This window comes from Schistocerca piceifrons, chromosome 5 (assembly GCF_021461385.2).
Source record: "Schistocerca piceifrons isolate TAMUIC-IGC-003096 chromosome 5, iqSchPice1.1, whole genome shotgun sequence".
NCBI lineage: Eukaryota > Metazoa > Arthropoda > Insecta > Orthoptera > Acrididae > Schistocerca > Schistocerca piceifrons.
In genome coordinates this window covers 601,517,903-601,534,898 of record NC_060142.1, presented here as the reverse complement: position 1 = coordinate 601,534,898, position 16,996 = coordinate 601,517,903, and the positions used below count along the sequence as shown (strand labels likewise).

At 44.3% G+C, this 16,996-nt stretch overlaps 1 long non-coding RNA gene across 1 annotated transcript in view; it reads left to right on the top strand.

Moving 5' to 3' along the window:
- The first annotated feature begins 259 nt into the window (after positions 1–259).
- LOC124798559 overlaps positions 260–16,996 on the top strand; it is a 410,560-nt gene continuing 393,823 nt past the window's right edge. The window contains exon 1 of the long non-coding RNA XR_007016956.1: positions 260–360. This is a non-coding gene — a long non-coding RNA (uncharacterized LOC124798559). The remainder of the gene's footprint in view (positions 361–16,996) is intronic.

Sequence of the window (16,996 nt, the reverse complement as noted above, 5' to 3'; positions counted from 1 at the left end):
ATGTTGTGCAGCCCATTTACTCCACCCTGGTGTTTGGCAGCTGTGCCACTTTTCGGCGTCGACTGCTGCAGGTGGCAGCGTCTCCGGTGCGGCGCTGCTCGGCCGTGGCGCGGCTGTCGCTGCTGGCGGCGGCGGCGCCGGTGGGCGGCGTGCTGGGGGCGGCGGCCGGCGGGGCGGCGCTGGGCGGCGCGGGCGGCGCGCTGCAGGCGCTCGCCGCCGGCTCGCTCCTGTTCGCCGCCCTCGCGGAGGGCCTCTCGGCGGCCGCCGGCCACACCCACCACCACCGCGAGCCGCGCTCACTGCCCGGCGCCGCCCTCGCGCTGCTCGGCTTCGCGCTCATCGCCGCCATGCAGCTCACCGGTGAGTACCGCACGAGCCTGCCCCAGCCGACTGCACGAGCTGCACAGAGCGGGACGCAGTTAGACGAAGAAAAACTTGGATGTAACAGCTGGGGCTGATTGGGGGCGACACACTTCCATTCATGCTGTAACTTTTATTAAGACCTCTTCTTTATTATATATGGGGGTGGGGGGTAAACCCCAACCGAACTTCAGCGACAATATTTTGAACGTCGTTCAATGATATTTGCTGAGACTTTCAGAGGGTCTCGTGGTAGGTTCGTAACAGAGTGATTGTATACTGAGGTTGTAACTAACCTGTTTCTACGGGTTATTACAAGCAAACGTTAGCGACAGCCCCGGACATTTGCACAAACGCTGCCCATTTACCCCCTCCACACCTATCCACCGCCACACCAACCAAGAGCGCATCAATATGATCTTCGGTAGTCCTCGCCACTGTCGTGTTTTTGTTCGTCGTTTTTTTGTTTTACCGCGGTTGTTCATACTAGCAGTGTTGTGCTGTTAGTACTTCTTAGCAGTTTGTGTAATACTGTCAAAATGAAACATAGATATGCACTCTCAATACAGTTATCATACACAAGGTACCTAATCTTGACTGTTGTAGCCAACTGCTGTCAAAACTGATACCTAACAGACATTACAGTACGATAAGATGTGTTGGAATGACACTGTCGAAAATATGTACATATGCTTAACAACAGGCAGCTCTAAAGCTCTCAAACACTGAAGAAGAACTCAAAGTAATCTCGTGTCTGCTATAAGCAAGCAGTCATAAGAGTTAACAAGTAAAAATTCACCCATTACACAGGCAAATATTAATGAAGAATGTCACTGTATAAATATCTGACTGTTTGCATTACGCATTTCTACATTATCTCACTCTTGTATTCTTTAGTCTTAATGAGGTAATCAGAAACAAACCGAGACATCGACTTTGCCTTGTTTATGCCCAACAATGACTTTAGACAATCGGCATAATGGACATCATCCTTGGCGATGCTACCAATTAATATCTCCCAACAGAATTTCTTACACTACGCGATGTGACGGATATTCGCGCTCACTGCAGTTAACAAATATCAGATTTTTTGATATAGTGCAGATGAAGGCTCATGAAATAAAAAAGACGGTGTGGATACCATTTTTATTTTTCTTTCTTATTGATGATTTTTCAACTCGCATATTCAATGAACATATTTCTAATTCTTTTCACAATCTACATCTACATCTACATTTATACTACGCAAGCCACCCAACGGTGTGTGGCGGAGGGCACTTTACGTGCCAATGTCATTACCTCCCTTTCCTGTTCCAGTCGCGTATGGTTCGCGGGAAGAACGACTGTCTGAAAGCCTCCGTGCGCGCTCTAATCTCTCTAATTTTACATTCGTGATCTCCTCGGGAGGTATAAGTAGGGGGAAGCAATATATTAGATACCTCATCCAGAAACGCACCCTCTCGAAACCTGGCGAGCAAGCTACACCGCGATGCAGAGCGCCTCTCTTGCAGAGTCTGCCACTTGAGTTTATTAAACATCTCCGTAACGCTATCACGGTTACCAAATAACCCTGTGACGAAACGCGCCGCTCTTCTTTGGATCTTCTCTATCTCCTCCGTCAGACCGATCTGGTACGGATCCCACACTGATGAGCAATACTCAAGTATAGGTCGAACGAGTGTTTTGTAAGCCACCTCCTTTGTTGATGGACTACTTTTTCTAACCACTCTCCCAATGAATCTCAACCTGGTACCCGCCTTACCAACAATTAATTTTATATGATCATTCCACTTCAAATCGTTCCGCACGCATACTCCCAGATATTTTACAGAAGTAACTGCTACCAGTGTTTGTTCCGCTATCATATAATCATACAATAAAGGATCCTTCTTTCTATGTATTCGCAATACATTACATTTGTCTATGTTAAGGGTCAGTTTCCACTCCCTGCACCAAGTGCCTATCCGCTGCAGATATTCCTGCATTTCGCTACAATTTTCTAATGCTGCAACTTCTCTGTATACTACAGCATCATCCGCGAAAAGCCGCATGGAACTTCCGACACTATCTACTAGGTCATTTATATACATTGTGAAAAGCAATGGTCCCATAACACTCCCCTGTGGCACGCCAGAGGTTACTTTAACGTCTGTAGACGTCTCTCCATTGATAACAACATGCTGTGTTCTGTTTGCTAAAAACTCTTCAATCCAGCCACACAGCTGGTCTGATATTCCGTAGGCTCTTACTTTGTTTATCAGGCGACAGTGCGGAACTGTATCGAACGCCTTCCGGAAGTCAAGAAAAATAGCATCTACCTGGGAGCCTGTATCTAATATTTTCTGGGTCTCATGAACAAATAAAGCGAGTTGGGTCTCACACGATCGCTGTTTCCGGAATCCATGTTGATTCCTACATAGTAGATTCTGGGTTTCCAAAAACGACATGATACTCGAGCAAAAAACATGTTCTAAAATTCTACAACAGATCGACGTCAGAGATATAGGTCTATAGTTCTGCACATCTGCTCGACGACCCTTCTTGAAGACTGGGACTATCTGTGCTCTTTTCCAATCATCTGAAACCCTCCGTTCCTCTAGAGACTTGCGGTACACGGCTGTTAGAAGGGGGGCAAGTTCTTTCGCGTACTCTGTGTAGAATCGAATTGGTATCCCGTCAGGTCCAGTGGACTTTCCTCTATTGAGTGATTCCAGTTGCTTTTCTATTCCTTGGACACTTATTTCGATGTCAGCCATTTTTTCGTTTGTGCGAGGATTTAGAGATGGAACTGCAGTGCGGTCTTCCTCTGTGAAACAGCTTTGGAAAAAGGTGTTCAGTATTTCAGCTTTACGCGTGTCATCCTCTGTTTCAATGCCATCATCATCCCGTAGTGTCTGGATATGCTGTTTCGAGCCACTTATTGATTTAACGTAAGACCAGAACTTCCTAGGATTTTCTGTCAAGTCGGTACATAGAATTTTACTTTCGAATTCACTGAACGCTTCACGCATAGCCCTCCTTACGCTAACTTTGACATCGTTTAGCTTCTGTTTGTCGGAGAGGTTTTGGCTGCGCTTAAACTTGGAGTGGAGCTCTCTTTGCTTTCGCAGTAGTTTCCTAACTTTGTTGTTGAAGCACGGTGGGTTTTTCCCGTCCCTCACAGTTTTACTCGGCACGTACCTGTCTAAAACGCATTTTACGATTGCCTTGAACTTTTTCCATAAACACTCAACATTGTCAGTGTCGGAACAGAAATTTTCGTTTTGATCTGTTAGGTAGTCTGAAATCTGCCTTCTATTACTCTTGCTAAACAGATAAACCTTCCTCCCTTTTTTTTATATTCCTATTAACTTCACAATGGTACCGGAAAAACTGTATTTCGTACTAACTACTGATTTTCACCCTTGTTATGACTGGCATATCTGTGATACGAACAACTTTGATGTTGGAACATGCGGCAGACCATGGGCGGAGCTTACGATATGGATTGGTGTGGAGGGGGGTGATTGGGTGGGACTTGTGCACCGTCCGGGGCTGTCGCTAACGTTACGTTTATTACGTTAAGATTCGCGTCGCCACCGACTCTAACCATACAACTAATCAAAGGTTTGTCCGAGTCGGAAAATAAATTAATTTGGTCACAGACCAAAAACTCATAAAAATGCATACGTTGTGATATCGCTCATAGGGGATGCGAGGTAACTAATAGTATTGCCCGGGCACTGTTCACGAGAATCAAACATTTAAAATAAAGTAGAACATGCATTAGCACTGTGCTTTATATCATCTCCCAGCAACACACCTGAAAATAAGACTTAATCTAAAGCAATTGTTTTAAAATAAAAGGGAAAACTAATCACTGGACCTGTGCGTGAGGAAACGCGTTGGATGTGCTAACGGGAAAGCTACGAGGTGAGTGGCTTAGGTGCAAAAATGTAATCTCGGAATACAAGAGAAAATTGTGGATAAAATCATTTATTTCTAAGGTATGAATGTGAGGCATGTACACAATTCCTAATAACATGAATTCCTAAAACATTAAAGAAAAGCATCGATACATTCACCATTATAATCTACACCTAAAATCATTGGTTTGAACCATTTATACAACTGCTGTTGCCTGATGACTGATCGCAATAATTCGTGAAACGGTACACGTTTCGCAGTATGCTTGCGTGCCCACGTGGTTTGTGGAGACGCAGTTTCTAGGTATCGTGGCCAAGTTGCAATTTCACATCACGAAATCATGAACAGTTAACATTCTTTAAAACACATATGAGACCGGACAGTTAGTGATGACGGTAGCCCAACAAACTCTAATGTTCAACCACGTGGTTGGGTCCCCACGTACGAAAGATATATAAAGCAAAGAAAATTTACGAGAAGACAAAGCTATTAATATTTAGAAAAATAAAAGCTTATAAGTCACAGCTGAAGGCAAACAGGCATTCACACAGAACCGATGGCTCACTTCTTTTAGTTGGGACCCCTTTGTGTGGCGCTCTTCCGGCGGATCCAAGTATGCTATAGAAATTTACTAAAAGAAAAATCTGACAAAGTTTTGCATTCCTTGCTGCGACAAGGTAAAGCAGTCTTTCAGAGTTGAAAAGCGAGACCAAAACCTAACAGCTCTCCTCTCACCAAGTAACAACGCGCCACGCGGTCAGTCACCCTTCTTCGACTGGAGCACAGCTGTGGACGCTTCCTGTACCGGCGGCAGACTGCCTCCCTTTTTCTTCTCCAGCCTCTTCCACGCTCCTCGTGGCCCGGAAAACCCAAAGATGCCATTTCCGCCACCAACCTAACGCAGGTAGATTCCTCACAAGTAGCGCAAACCTCTTTGCCTACTTGAACACTACGAGAGTTGGCTATTCTGTACAACTGCTCCTGAATCTGTATGACTATCGCAGACTTTCTGCACCAGACTACGCCACCGCCTAGCAACGTGACAGACAACCACATACATTCAATCACACCATTATGAGAGTTATGAAAAAAGAGAAACAAGGAAAAGAAAGAGAAATGCTAGTGAAAGTGGGCTACCGGACTAATGAATGGTGGCTACAGGACCCTTTCAGGATGACAAAAATCATTGGATATTCAAATATACAGATGGGGGAGGAATCCCTAGACGCAGGGAACTTTCCATTTAGAAAATCATTAGGCAATTAAATATTACGAGATCGACAATGTCAAGAGCTTGCCGAGAATACCAAATTTTCCAGCATTACCTCTCAGGCATTATCTCTCACCGCGGAGAACGCTGTAACCCACGCCCTTCACTTAGCCACCGAGAGCAGTGGCGTTTGCGTAGAGTTGTCAGTGCTAACAGACAAGCAACGCTGCGTGAAACCACCGTAGAAATCAGTGTGGGACTTACGACGAACGTATCCCTCAGGACAGTAGGGCGAAACTTGGCGTAATTTGGTGTGAAATCACAATCAAACCAAGACCCTACACTGTCGACAGGCGTTGACATACATCAACGGGATTTGAACCCGGGATCTCCTGCTTACATGGCAGACACTCCATCCATCTGAGCCGCCGAGAGCACAGAGGATAGGGCCTTATCCCTTGCACACTCCCCGTGAGATCCACATTCCCAACTTAATGTCCGGTTAGCCATAACTATATGAACATGGTATCTGTTCTTTCGGACATGTTTGCTCGACTGTTATTTTAGTTCTCAGCAGTTTATGAAATAAATTTTATGAAAAACATCTGCTATGAATTTTACTTCGGCAGTTAATGAACGGGATTATTGCTAGTTGCTCACTTTTCATTCTACATTCCGTTTTTTGTAAAATGGATAGTAACTGATTTTCACCGTTCGGGATACCTGTAAACTGAAGAGCGAGGAGCGCTTGTGGTGGGGAAATTTGTCATTTCCGCAACGACGTTACATCTTTCATAAAGAAGGACTAAGAACTGATTTCCCATCTAGAAGCGTAGTGCATGTCCTGTTCGTGTGTGTGCCTTGCGTTATTTTTGTAGTAGTTATTAATTGCTGAAATCCATATATTGTTTACGCTTTACAGGCAGTCTATTTTCCCAAATTTCAAACAGAATAATAAAAGTTTAAGTCGAGGAACCTTTTTATTTTCATTACATATTACAATTTAAAAAAATTTAAAACTTCATAAGTGAAATTACAGAACAGTTTACCAGAAAAATACCTGAACAGTACCCAAAAATAGATAAATCTTACTGAAACTTCTCATTCTCCCTCCGTATAGCAGTCGTTTCGCTGATGATCTGTTAAGTGACTTTGAGAATGTGCTGCCTGCCTCTGAAAATCAACGCTCGGATGTCGGTGGAAGTGACAGTTAGCTTATACAACAGGGGAAAAAAACTACCATGTCTGGGCACTGTTCTAACATACACCCTAAGACAAAAAAAGGCACACCACGAAGCAATTATTCGAATAGAACGGAAATTGGTAGATGGGATGTATATGTATAGGCAAAGAAATGATTATACTTCCAGAAAAATTGGATAATTTATCAAGAGAAAGAGCTTCACAAACTGAGCAAGTCAATGATGCGTTGGTCCATCTCTGGCCCTTAGGAAAGCAGTTATTCGGCTTTGAGCTAATTGACAGAGTGGCTGGAAGTCCTCCTAGGAGATAACGTCCCAATTTCTGTCCCATTGCTCGTTAGATAGTCAAAATCACGAGCTAGTTGGAGGGCGCTGCCCGTAATTCTCCAAACCTCAACTGGAGAAAAATTCGTCGACCTTGTCGGCCAGGATAGTGCTTTGCGAGCACGAAGACAAGTAGTGGAAACTTTCACCGTTTTGGCGGGCGTTACCTTGCTGAAATATAAGGCCAGAATGGCTTACCATGAAGGGCAACAAAACGGAGTGTAGAATATCGTAGAAGTACCGCTGTGCTGTAAGGACGCTGCGGAAGACAGCGGAAGGAGTCCTGCTGTGAAATTAAATGGCATGCCAGACCATCATTCCTGGCTGTCAGACCGTATGGGGGGCAACAGTCATATCGGTATTTCACCACTGTCCGTGTCTCCACACACGCCCTCGCTTGTCATCGCGCTCAGTTCCAGCCGGAGCTCATCACCCCGCTCCGGTCAATATGATTCTAGGCTAAGCTTAATCTGGAGACGCCTCAGACAGTCGAGAGATAGTGAGCTGACTGTCTCTCGCCATATGACCCAACAGCCAAAAGTGGTGGTATGGGTTGCCGTGTCATTTCATAGCAGGACCTCTTTGGTTGTCATTCGCGGCACCGTTACAGTACAGCGGTACGTCGACTATATTCCACGCCGCAATCTACTTCTCTTCATGGCAAACCATCCTTGTCCTGTATTTCAGCCCTACCGTGGCGACAAAGGTCGCCGGATCTGTCCTCAATTGATAACGTTTACAGCATTATGGTCAAGGCCCTCCAACCAACTCGGGATTTTGATGCTATAACCCGCCATTTGGACAGAATTTGGCACGATATCCCTCAGGAGAACATCCTACAACCTAACAACTCTTTCAGTCAGTACTAAACTGAATAACTGCTTGTACAGGGTGTCCCATTGACCACTCCAAATAACTGTTTGTCCAGATGCAAATTACAAAATGTTTTAAGCAAATGTTCTTTAGCCGTCAGGGGGACATCAGTCAACATGATTACCTTCGTTGTAGCTTTTTTTTTTTTTTTTTTTTTTTTTTACAAAGATATGAACAGCGGTATGACTTTTTTAAATGGCACCCAGTATATTTATTCGGTAATTCATTTCCTCTCGTAAAAACCTATTCAAAAATATATCACAGTGTACCATTCACTGAAACACAACGTTATTAATTACATAACACATCACTGACTTTGAGCCCGGGATCACAAACTCGTCCACTTTCTGAAGTTGTCAGAAAAAAAATGAAAACCAAGTAAAAAGATAACACAAAATTGACTTTGACTCTCCTGTACCATTACCCAGGAGTTGAACATTCAAAGGTGCTCAGAGTGGCAACCCTGGACACCGATACACTGGTGCACTCGTTGAATGAAAGAATTATGTACTGCTTCCAGTGTTGCCTGCTGAAGAGAATTACAAGCAAGCACGATACGTTCCTGCATGTCCTCTGGAGTTGTTGGAATATCGCGACAGACAACGTCTTCAATTCATCCCCAAAGAAAAAAAGTCCAGAGGGTTTAAATCAGGAGGCCTAGCAGGCCAAGTAACTGTGCCTCCTCGACCAATCCACCTGGCAGGATACCTTCGGTTCAGAACACGACGTGCACGCAAGGCATTGTGTGCTGAACATCCATCGTGCTCGTGCTGATACCACATAACCATTCTGGTTCTTAGCGGCACTTCATCCCGAAGAGGAGGAATAATTCGTCTGAGGAATTTGGCATACGCTGTGCAGTTTAGACTACCATTGATGAAATACTGGACCAATAATGCATGTTCCTTATATTTAGCTGTCCTTTGTTTGAGAAGGAACATTCATCGGTAAATACAACATTGGTGAAGAAGTTCGGGTTGGCGAGGATTTGGTGCTGTATCCACTGTCAGAACTGTGCACGATTGTGGAAATCATTCCCATGCAATTCTTGATGTAGGTGTACATGGTAAGGATGGAATCGGTGATGTGTAAGGATACGATGTACACTGGTTTCAGGAATGCCAATCTCGTGTTCAAGCTGTCGTGTGCTCACATGTGGATTCATAGCAAGCAAGATCAGTTAACTTCGGCAGTTTCGTCTGTGCGAGTGCTACGACGACTGCGTTGTCGTGGGTTGAAACTTCCCGTTTCCTGAAGTGTCGCAGCAAGACGAGAAAACATCCGTCGGGAAGGTGGGTTCTTGTCAGGATATCGCTCTCTGTACAGTTCCGCTTCCTGCGTAGCATTTCGCCTACCTTCAACAGCAATAAAAGAAACGTTATGTCGATGCAGTTTGTAGGAAGGACAGCCTTTACTGTATGCCTACTCTACACAACAGTATTTAAAAGGACGAAACTACTGTACTAAATGTATCCGTACATAAGAAAACAGTATTTCAATTACTGTTCTGCTAATTTACATTCTCCATAGATGAGCAGCATTTCTACCTTCTCTTCGTTGGTGTTCATTCTACTCACACAACTCTTCACCTGACAATGGTTGATGGAATGACGGGTGCGTATTCTACTTACGTTTATATTCGTTCTCTGTCAACGTCAGCACGTGGATGTGTTCCATTACCCCGAGTACCTGCACTAAGCGCTGGGAGCGTCAACGTCAGTGTTGTGTTATGTAATTAATAGCGTTGTGTTTCAGTGAATGGTACACTGTGATACATTTTTGAATAGGTCTTTAGGAGAGGAAATGAATTACCGAATATAAAATACTGGGTGCCACTTGAAAAAGTCATACCGCTGTTCATATCTTTGTAAGAAACAAAGCTACAACGAAGGAAATCATGCTGATTGATGTCCCCCTGACGGATAAAGAACGTTTGCTTGAAAGATTTTGTAATTTGCATCTGGACAAGCAGGTATTTAGGGTCGTGAAGATAAACGGGACACCCTGTATAAGAACCAGAGGTGGACCAACTTCTAATCGACTTGCTCAATTTGTGAAGCTCCTTTCGTTAAATATTTTTTTTCTGGAATTTGTCTGCACATGGACCTTGCGTCTACCGATTTCCGTTCCCATTTGGTAAATTCCTTCGATGTGCTTCGTTTCTCTCCCTCTCCCTCTCTCTCTCTCTCTCTCTCTCTCTCTCTCTCTCTCTCTCCCTCTCTCTCTCGCTATCTCTATTTTAGTGTATCAATCGACAGATGTGCCAAGTAAATGACCTTTTTTATGATTTGTTACGATAAAATGTAAAATCTTTGGCGTAAGTCCGTGACCGGGATACTGCACACATAATGCAGCCTTTCTTCACCGCCTTATTAAGGGGGTAGCGTGGCGGGTGCATCGCCCCGACCGCTTTTTACTCTCGCAAAATAACGCTGGCACTCCTCTGATAGCAAGTTGAGTTGTCCTATGGTCATCCTGGAGGAAGAGGTATGAGGAAAAATCCCCGTCCCTGCCCAGGATTGAACCCAAGATCTCCAGGGCCAGCGTCTAGTGTTGCAACGACAACACGATCATGACCACATTCGGTATGACACGTGGTGTAAAATAGTGATATGAGTAAAAGTTGAATTTCAAAGTATCGAGTAAGAAAGGTATTGATTCGGAGGTGAAGGTACTTGATACTCTACCGGGAAGTATGGATACCTTTTGGACATCCCTGTTAGCTGGGTAGAGAGAGTGGGGACTCAATCTGGTTGCTCTTCATTTACAGACAAACTGTACCGGCGTTAGCTGAGGCCCACGAGAAAGACAGTCCGTGACACATGAGACACAGCACTATAGGTCATCGAGTGCCAGTAACTGTCTCTGGCGAGCAGCGAGTAAATATTTCATAAGAGTTTAAAAACGTGCGTTTAAACTCATGCAAGCTCTCGACAGCACATGGCAATGTTAAGACCGTAGTGGGTACCTCTTGAATCACATATTGATTTCCCGTGGGCACTACACGTAGCCGAGCGCTCCTGGACTATGGCGGACAAGACGACTAGTGTGACGTCACACGTTAGTTAAAGGGGCCGGACATTTCGTGGGTCCACAGCTCGCGGTCTTGCGGTAGCGTTCTCGCTTCTCGCGCACGGGGTCCTGGGTTCGATTCACGACGGGGTCAGCGACTTTCCCTGCCTCGAGATGACTGGGTGTTGTTGTGTCGTCTTTATCATCATCATCATCATTCATCCCCATTTACGGTCGGAGGAAGGCAATGGCAAACCACCTCCGCAAGTATCTTGCCTAGTCGGCAGTGCGGGTCTCGCGCATCGTCCCCTACGCTCCTTGGAGTATGGGACTTCATCATCATCATCACATTTCGTGGGCCCAGGACTAAGCCAAATAACGTTATGGTTAGGTCCCATCTAGTGTGAACACATCGCCATTAGAGGGTGACGACTCTTTACGTTCCGTCGATGCCCAGTGCGAACTGACCTTTGAACTCCCAGCTGGGCCCTGTCACATGCCGCACCGGGCTACAAACACAAAGACCGCCTAGCGCTCACAGGGACGCGGCGTTTTGGAAATGGCGGACCCGCTCGCCACTCGCGGACCGTAAAGCCGTCGGCACACGGACCGTGCTGTCGAACGTTAACGCTGAGCGTGCCAAGTTCAACGTGCTGCTGAACGCTCAGGAACGATGTGACTTGTGCATACGGTACGTGGGGCCCAACGTGGTATACGCGATCGCAACGCACTCCAGCGGCAGTTGAGGGATGTTTCTAGTTCGTAAATCACACTGTTTACTCAACGGGCGGGCGGAAAATTCCCACGTTAGCTCTATTAAAACGCACATTTCCTCCATCGTCCACGAAAAGGGAAATACCATGTCCAATCAATAAGGACACAGGCTTATAAGAGTTCCGTTACAAACAGTGCGGTACAAATTTGGAATACTTCTCCGCATAAGATAAACGTTGTTTAATCATTCCCACATTTTAGTAAAACCTCAAGGTCAGTCTTACTTGATCATTGTTCCTATCCAGTAGCAGAATCTTTGCGACATGTGAATTACGAAGCGTAAAAGAAAAAGGAGCAAAATATCTTTATACAAGTAGCGCAGCTGTCCTGTATATTAAGCCTATCAACAAAGAAAGGTGAACTTATATTTACATAACATCAAATATTATAGTATATATTTATATTAAACTAATAATAAAGTATCAGAACCTAATAAAAACGCGAATGTTAGGATAAATGTGACAAGCCGCGAACCACCAACCCGACAGACATTCCACTGCAGACCAGCGACGCTACTCATTACGCTAAACGAACAACACAGGACTATTATCTAATCATATTATTTTACCCCTTGCTGAAAACCTTTATCGTAGATATGTTACTAATTAACATTTAATTATAACAAATTGACCAAGAACAATGCGTTTTGTGTGGATCTTCAGTGTTTCGCTGCCTTCAAATAGCCTACTCTCATAATACGGAAGTTACAGTAATTCTTTTGCCACGAATATGATGGTTCTCATTATTTTATTGGAAGGAATCACACAGTTAACAACGGGTTTTCCTTTGATTCTCAATTTGCTGGTGCTCAGAAACGCCATATATACATATAGGGTTGAAATGAATGCCAATATGGCGCCTTACAACTCTGTACTGAAGGGAGACGGCGTGCGTTTGACGTAGGTGGCGTTGTGCCATCTCATTGGTCAACGCTCAGACGCACGCTCAGAATATCTGACATGCCAGATACTGGTGTGCACTTTCGGAAAGACTCCCGAACGTGCTGTTCCACGCTATGACGTCAGAAACTCGGCACGCTCAACGCTCAACGGTCGGATGCACGGTCCGTGTGCCGACGGCTTAACCGGAAAGCAAATTAGGCGAACGGAAAGTGGCTGGGTGCGTGGCTGCCCGACCAAGAGCACTGCGGCAAATCCTGGCCAGGCACGCCGGCTGCCGCTCCAGGGCTGCGCGGCGGCCGTGTGTGGACAGCGCGGCCCTGGGGAAATCCGCGGGCATGGGCCGCGCACGGAGCCGCTGTTGACACACCGGCCGGCGCGTCCCGAGGAGGCCGGCGCAGCGCGTGCCTCCCCCCACCCTACCGCCCTCTCTTGCACACACACACTCCGCCTCTCGCATCCTGCACCGGCAGTTTCCCGTATTTCGGACGAAAATAATAAAAACAGCGCCTCGTCGTTACCCATTCTCCACTCTGGACCAGAAAGCTCGCGATCGCCAGCGCGTGACGTCACGCTAGCCTCGCGAGGTGCGTTCACAAAATCACACACACACAGTCAAAAACGTACTTGATTCGCAGTTCCGCCTTTCAGCGTTATTGGAAACGTGAATTAAACATTTCTCTTTTTTTTTTTAGGTGAAGGGTGAGGCATGCGACAGATATTTGCGTCCAGAGAAACATAGAGGGGTTAGCTGTGGGCAAAGTGGATACTGCCCGCTATACGCCCTAGCATTCCGGATTAATTTGGCAGCGTCGGGGGTGTTGCCGTCCAGTGGGCAACTGGCGCTATCAAATAAAAACGTGTGGTCGAGTGACGCTCTGCTCTGGCCGGGGTTATTGCGGCTCCCAACTAAATATTTACCGCCGAGCGTGCGGCACTATGCTTCCCCGCGCAGCCACATCGCCGTTAGAGGTGAGCGCAGAAACAACGGCAGGATGAAAGAAAATCACGGGAACAGTATTCATTATTACTGCCGACCTTCTGCGCGTCGCACTTTAATAATAACAAGACCTCGCTTGTCTGAGTCACTAGTAAATCGCGTAAATAGGACAGGAGCCCACCCGGCACAGCCACATGTCTGCCTCTATATAGGCCTATCTCCTCGTACAGCTGTTTACCAGTTTTCTAAAGCCACCAGGACACGATATCTGCTTCACTCGTCCTAATATCAATGTTCCTTAATTCTAGTATAATATAGCATAGGTGACTATATTAGTAATTTTTGAAAACATTTCTCTTGGAGAAACAGTGATCTGGCTAAAAATAATTTAAAAATGGACACAATCAGTCTCGACCACAGAAACATTTATTTCGATGGTAACCGTTTTCGGTCAGTATCTGATCCTCCTCAGATCCTCATACCATAATGATAGGCTGTGACTGTGAATGGAGCGGGTGTTTTAAATTTACTAACGTCAACTGCTCAAGAAATCCAGCCAGAGTAGAGTGTTTTTGGTGGCCGAGACTGTTTGCGCCCGTGTTTAAAAACATATACGAATATATTTTGTGCCACCATCTGCTTCTGCGAGAAATCGTATTATGGCTACCAGTTGTTGTCTTCAACCATGGTCAGGCAGAGCAAGTATTTCAATGACAGTATATGTGCGAATAGATCATAACTTTCAATCCCATTTTACATCACATTCAAAGAGTGGGACTGCACGTCATGTACGTATCCAGACATTCACGATACGCGGAGTCGCAAGAGGAATGGCCATTGTTCAGAGATATGACGGGAATGATCATTCGAAGCAAAAACTTCTAGTAAACATGAGCTCTAAAATGCTTACGTTACGAACTTTGAGCACTTCTCCATCTTTCTTCATTTTCGGTACTGTGTACCAAATCTCTTCTAGTGCAAGCTCTTTGCATGTTTTGGGAAGAGGTAGTGTGGATCAAAATAAGAAAAAATTGTCTACTAAACATGGGCTCTAAAATGTCTATCTTGAAGAGCTTGAAAGGTGGCTACACTGTACCACTGCGCCAGAGATTGCGCCAAAGAGTACTATTAAGCCGCCTCCACAGTGCTTGTTGGGAGTTCGTAGCAGTCAGTGATTGTCGGGAGTTCGTAGCGGTCAGTGCTTGTTATGAGATCGGAGAGGAGAGTGCCTGTCGAGAGCTCGTAGAGGACAGTGTGTGTTAAGAGTTCGTGCCGAGATGTGCTAGTGGGCACTGCTTGTCGTGAAGTCGGAGTAAGATGTTGTAGTAAAGAGTGTTGTTCCATGTTTTATGCAGTTATTTGATGGGAGAGATAGCAGATGTTATTGTGTGCATTTCGTCAATATATATGAAGGTAAAAACTACAATGTTCTTTTATTAATTGTGTGTCTGAAATAATGCGTCACTACAGGTTCAGTCAACAAAGCATCTGGCTTGTGTTCTTGTATTAGAGTGAATTCTGGTTTTCTTGCGTAATTATAGTTTTTCTAAATTTCTTTTGTCACGTCAGTATAGTTGGTATTTAAAAATTCTTGTCTTGTTGGAAAAGAACCGTGCCACATGTGGACGTTGAGTCACACTCCCACATACAGAACAGTGACTCTTGTGCTTATTGGTTTTGTTGGTTTTTTAGTTGCTGGGGACTTAATTAATTAACTGTGTTTACGAAAATTTTCTTTCATTGTTTGTTGCAGTCAGATTGCGTAATAATACTGGTCAGGGCCAACCGATTACGAGACACTGCGTAATCGGACATACAGTTACTAAAAACCAAAATTCATTTTCAATCTTATATTTAATTAAGCCCCCATGCACGTGGCGACCGCTGCTTCGGATCGTCCCTTGGAATTGTTCTGATTGTAAAAATAGTAGACCGTAGTATTGTTGTAGTAATTTGTAGTTTATTAATTGTAGTCTATTTTGCATGTGTAGATTTGGTAATTAGCATTCTTCTAATGGTATTTTTCAAAATTTAATTTTTATTGCATTGTATACGCGTTTGACGATTTAGTGCAATTATTTCAATTGTTCGTTAATCGTGTTTGAAGGAAACATCTCGTGTGAATAGTACTGTTGGAGATAAGGAGTCATTGTGTGTGATTTTCGAACAGTGACGAATTTTTTGTGTATTTTGTAAATGATTACGCGATCTATGAAAAAGGCAAAAATGATGGATAGTGAGAATGACGAAATTGTTGACATGGCGAACTCGCCAACAGAGGAAAACAGTGTCATGAATAATGGAGTTGAAAACAATTTAATAAGCAGGATAAATAGTCCGGAACCAGTTCAAAATTTTTCTCAATCAGAAAATTCACAGAATACGAGATCAACGATAGAAGATTCTGAAGTAGTATCGAACACAGATAGCTTTATGGCTATGCAGAAGGAAGTTAGTTTTGCGGGAAATGTTAGAGGTGAAAAGAGTCTCGAACCAGTTACTATGGAGCAGTTGATGAGTGCAATACTAAATTTGGGATCACGGATAGAAGCAATGACAACACGGTTATGCTCAAAAATAAAAACAATTGGAACAGAAATAGGAACAACTAAAACCGAGATGAAAGCAGTGGGATCACAGTTACGATCTGAATTAGAAACTGATAGGGGAACAATGGAAACTCAGTTAGGCTCACGAACGGGAACATATTTCAAAAATACGAATGATGAATCAAAGAAAGAAATTAGAGAAGAAGTACAACCGATTTTAAATTCTCACAATAATAGTTTAATTTCAACAGAAATCAGACAAGAGGAACAGGACAGAGAACGGGAAGAAAAAGATCGCGTGATAGTACAGAAATTTTCAGAGTTAAATTTACAATGTGCACAAGACAAGGAAGAAATAATTGAAAGAATCGAGGAATCCGTACCAAATGACAGAATAAATAACTTAACGCAACAGTGTGAACACTTAACTATTAAAAGTGACAACACCGAAACCCGAGTCGCGACATTTACAGAAGACGTAAATAAAGTGAAAGAACAATTAAGTGACTCATCGGAAAGAGTCGAGGAGATCTCAGATAAATTGACAAGTGTTAGTTTAGCAGAAGGGTATGAAGAAAGTAATTTATTTCATTTACGAGAAGCAACAAGAGAGCGCCAGGCGCGTGAGTTTAACAATAGTCGTCATTGTGACTGGGACAGACGCGGTAGGTCTTTGTCGCCACGAGGCGAAAACTTTGACTATAAACACTTTTTGACTGTCCGGAAATTTAAGATCTTCCGCAATTCTAAGAATGAGATACATCCATGTTCATGGCTAGATCAATTTACGTACGCACTTCCGCCAAATTTACCACAAAGTCACAAACCTGAAATTATGTGCAGTTATTAATGTCCTCAGGGGATTCACTACTCTAAGTGAATATGTGCCGTAGCGAGCATAGGGCCCCGAGCTGTAGTGGTGCTATTTCCCTTTTAGTTTTCTGTAC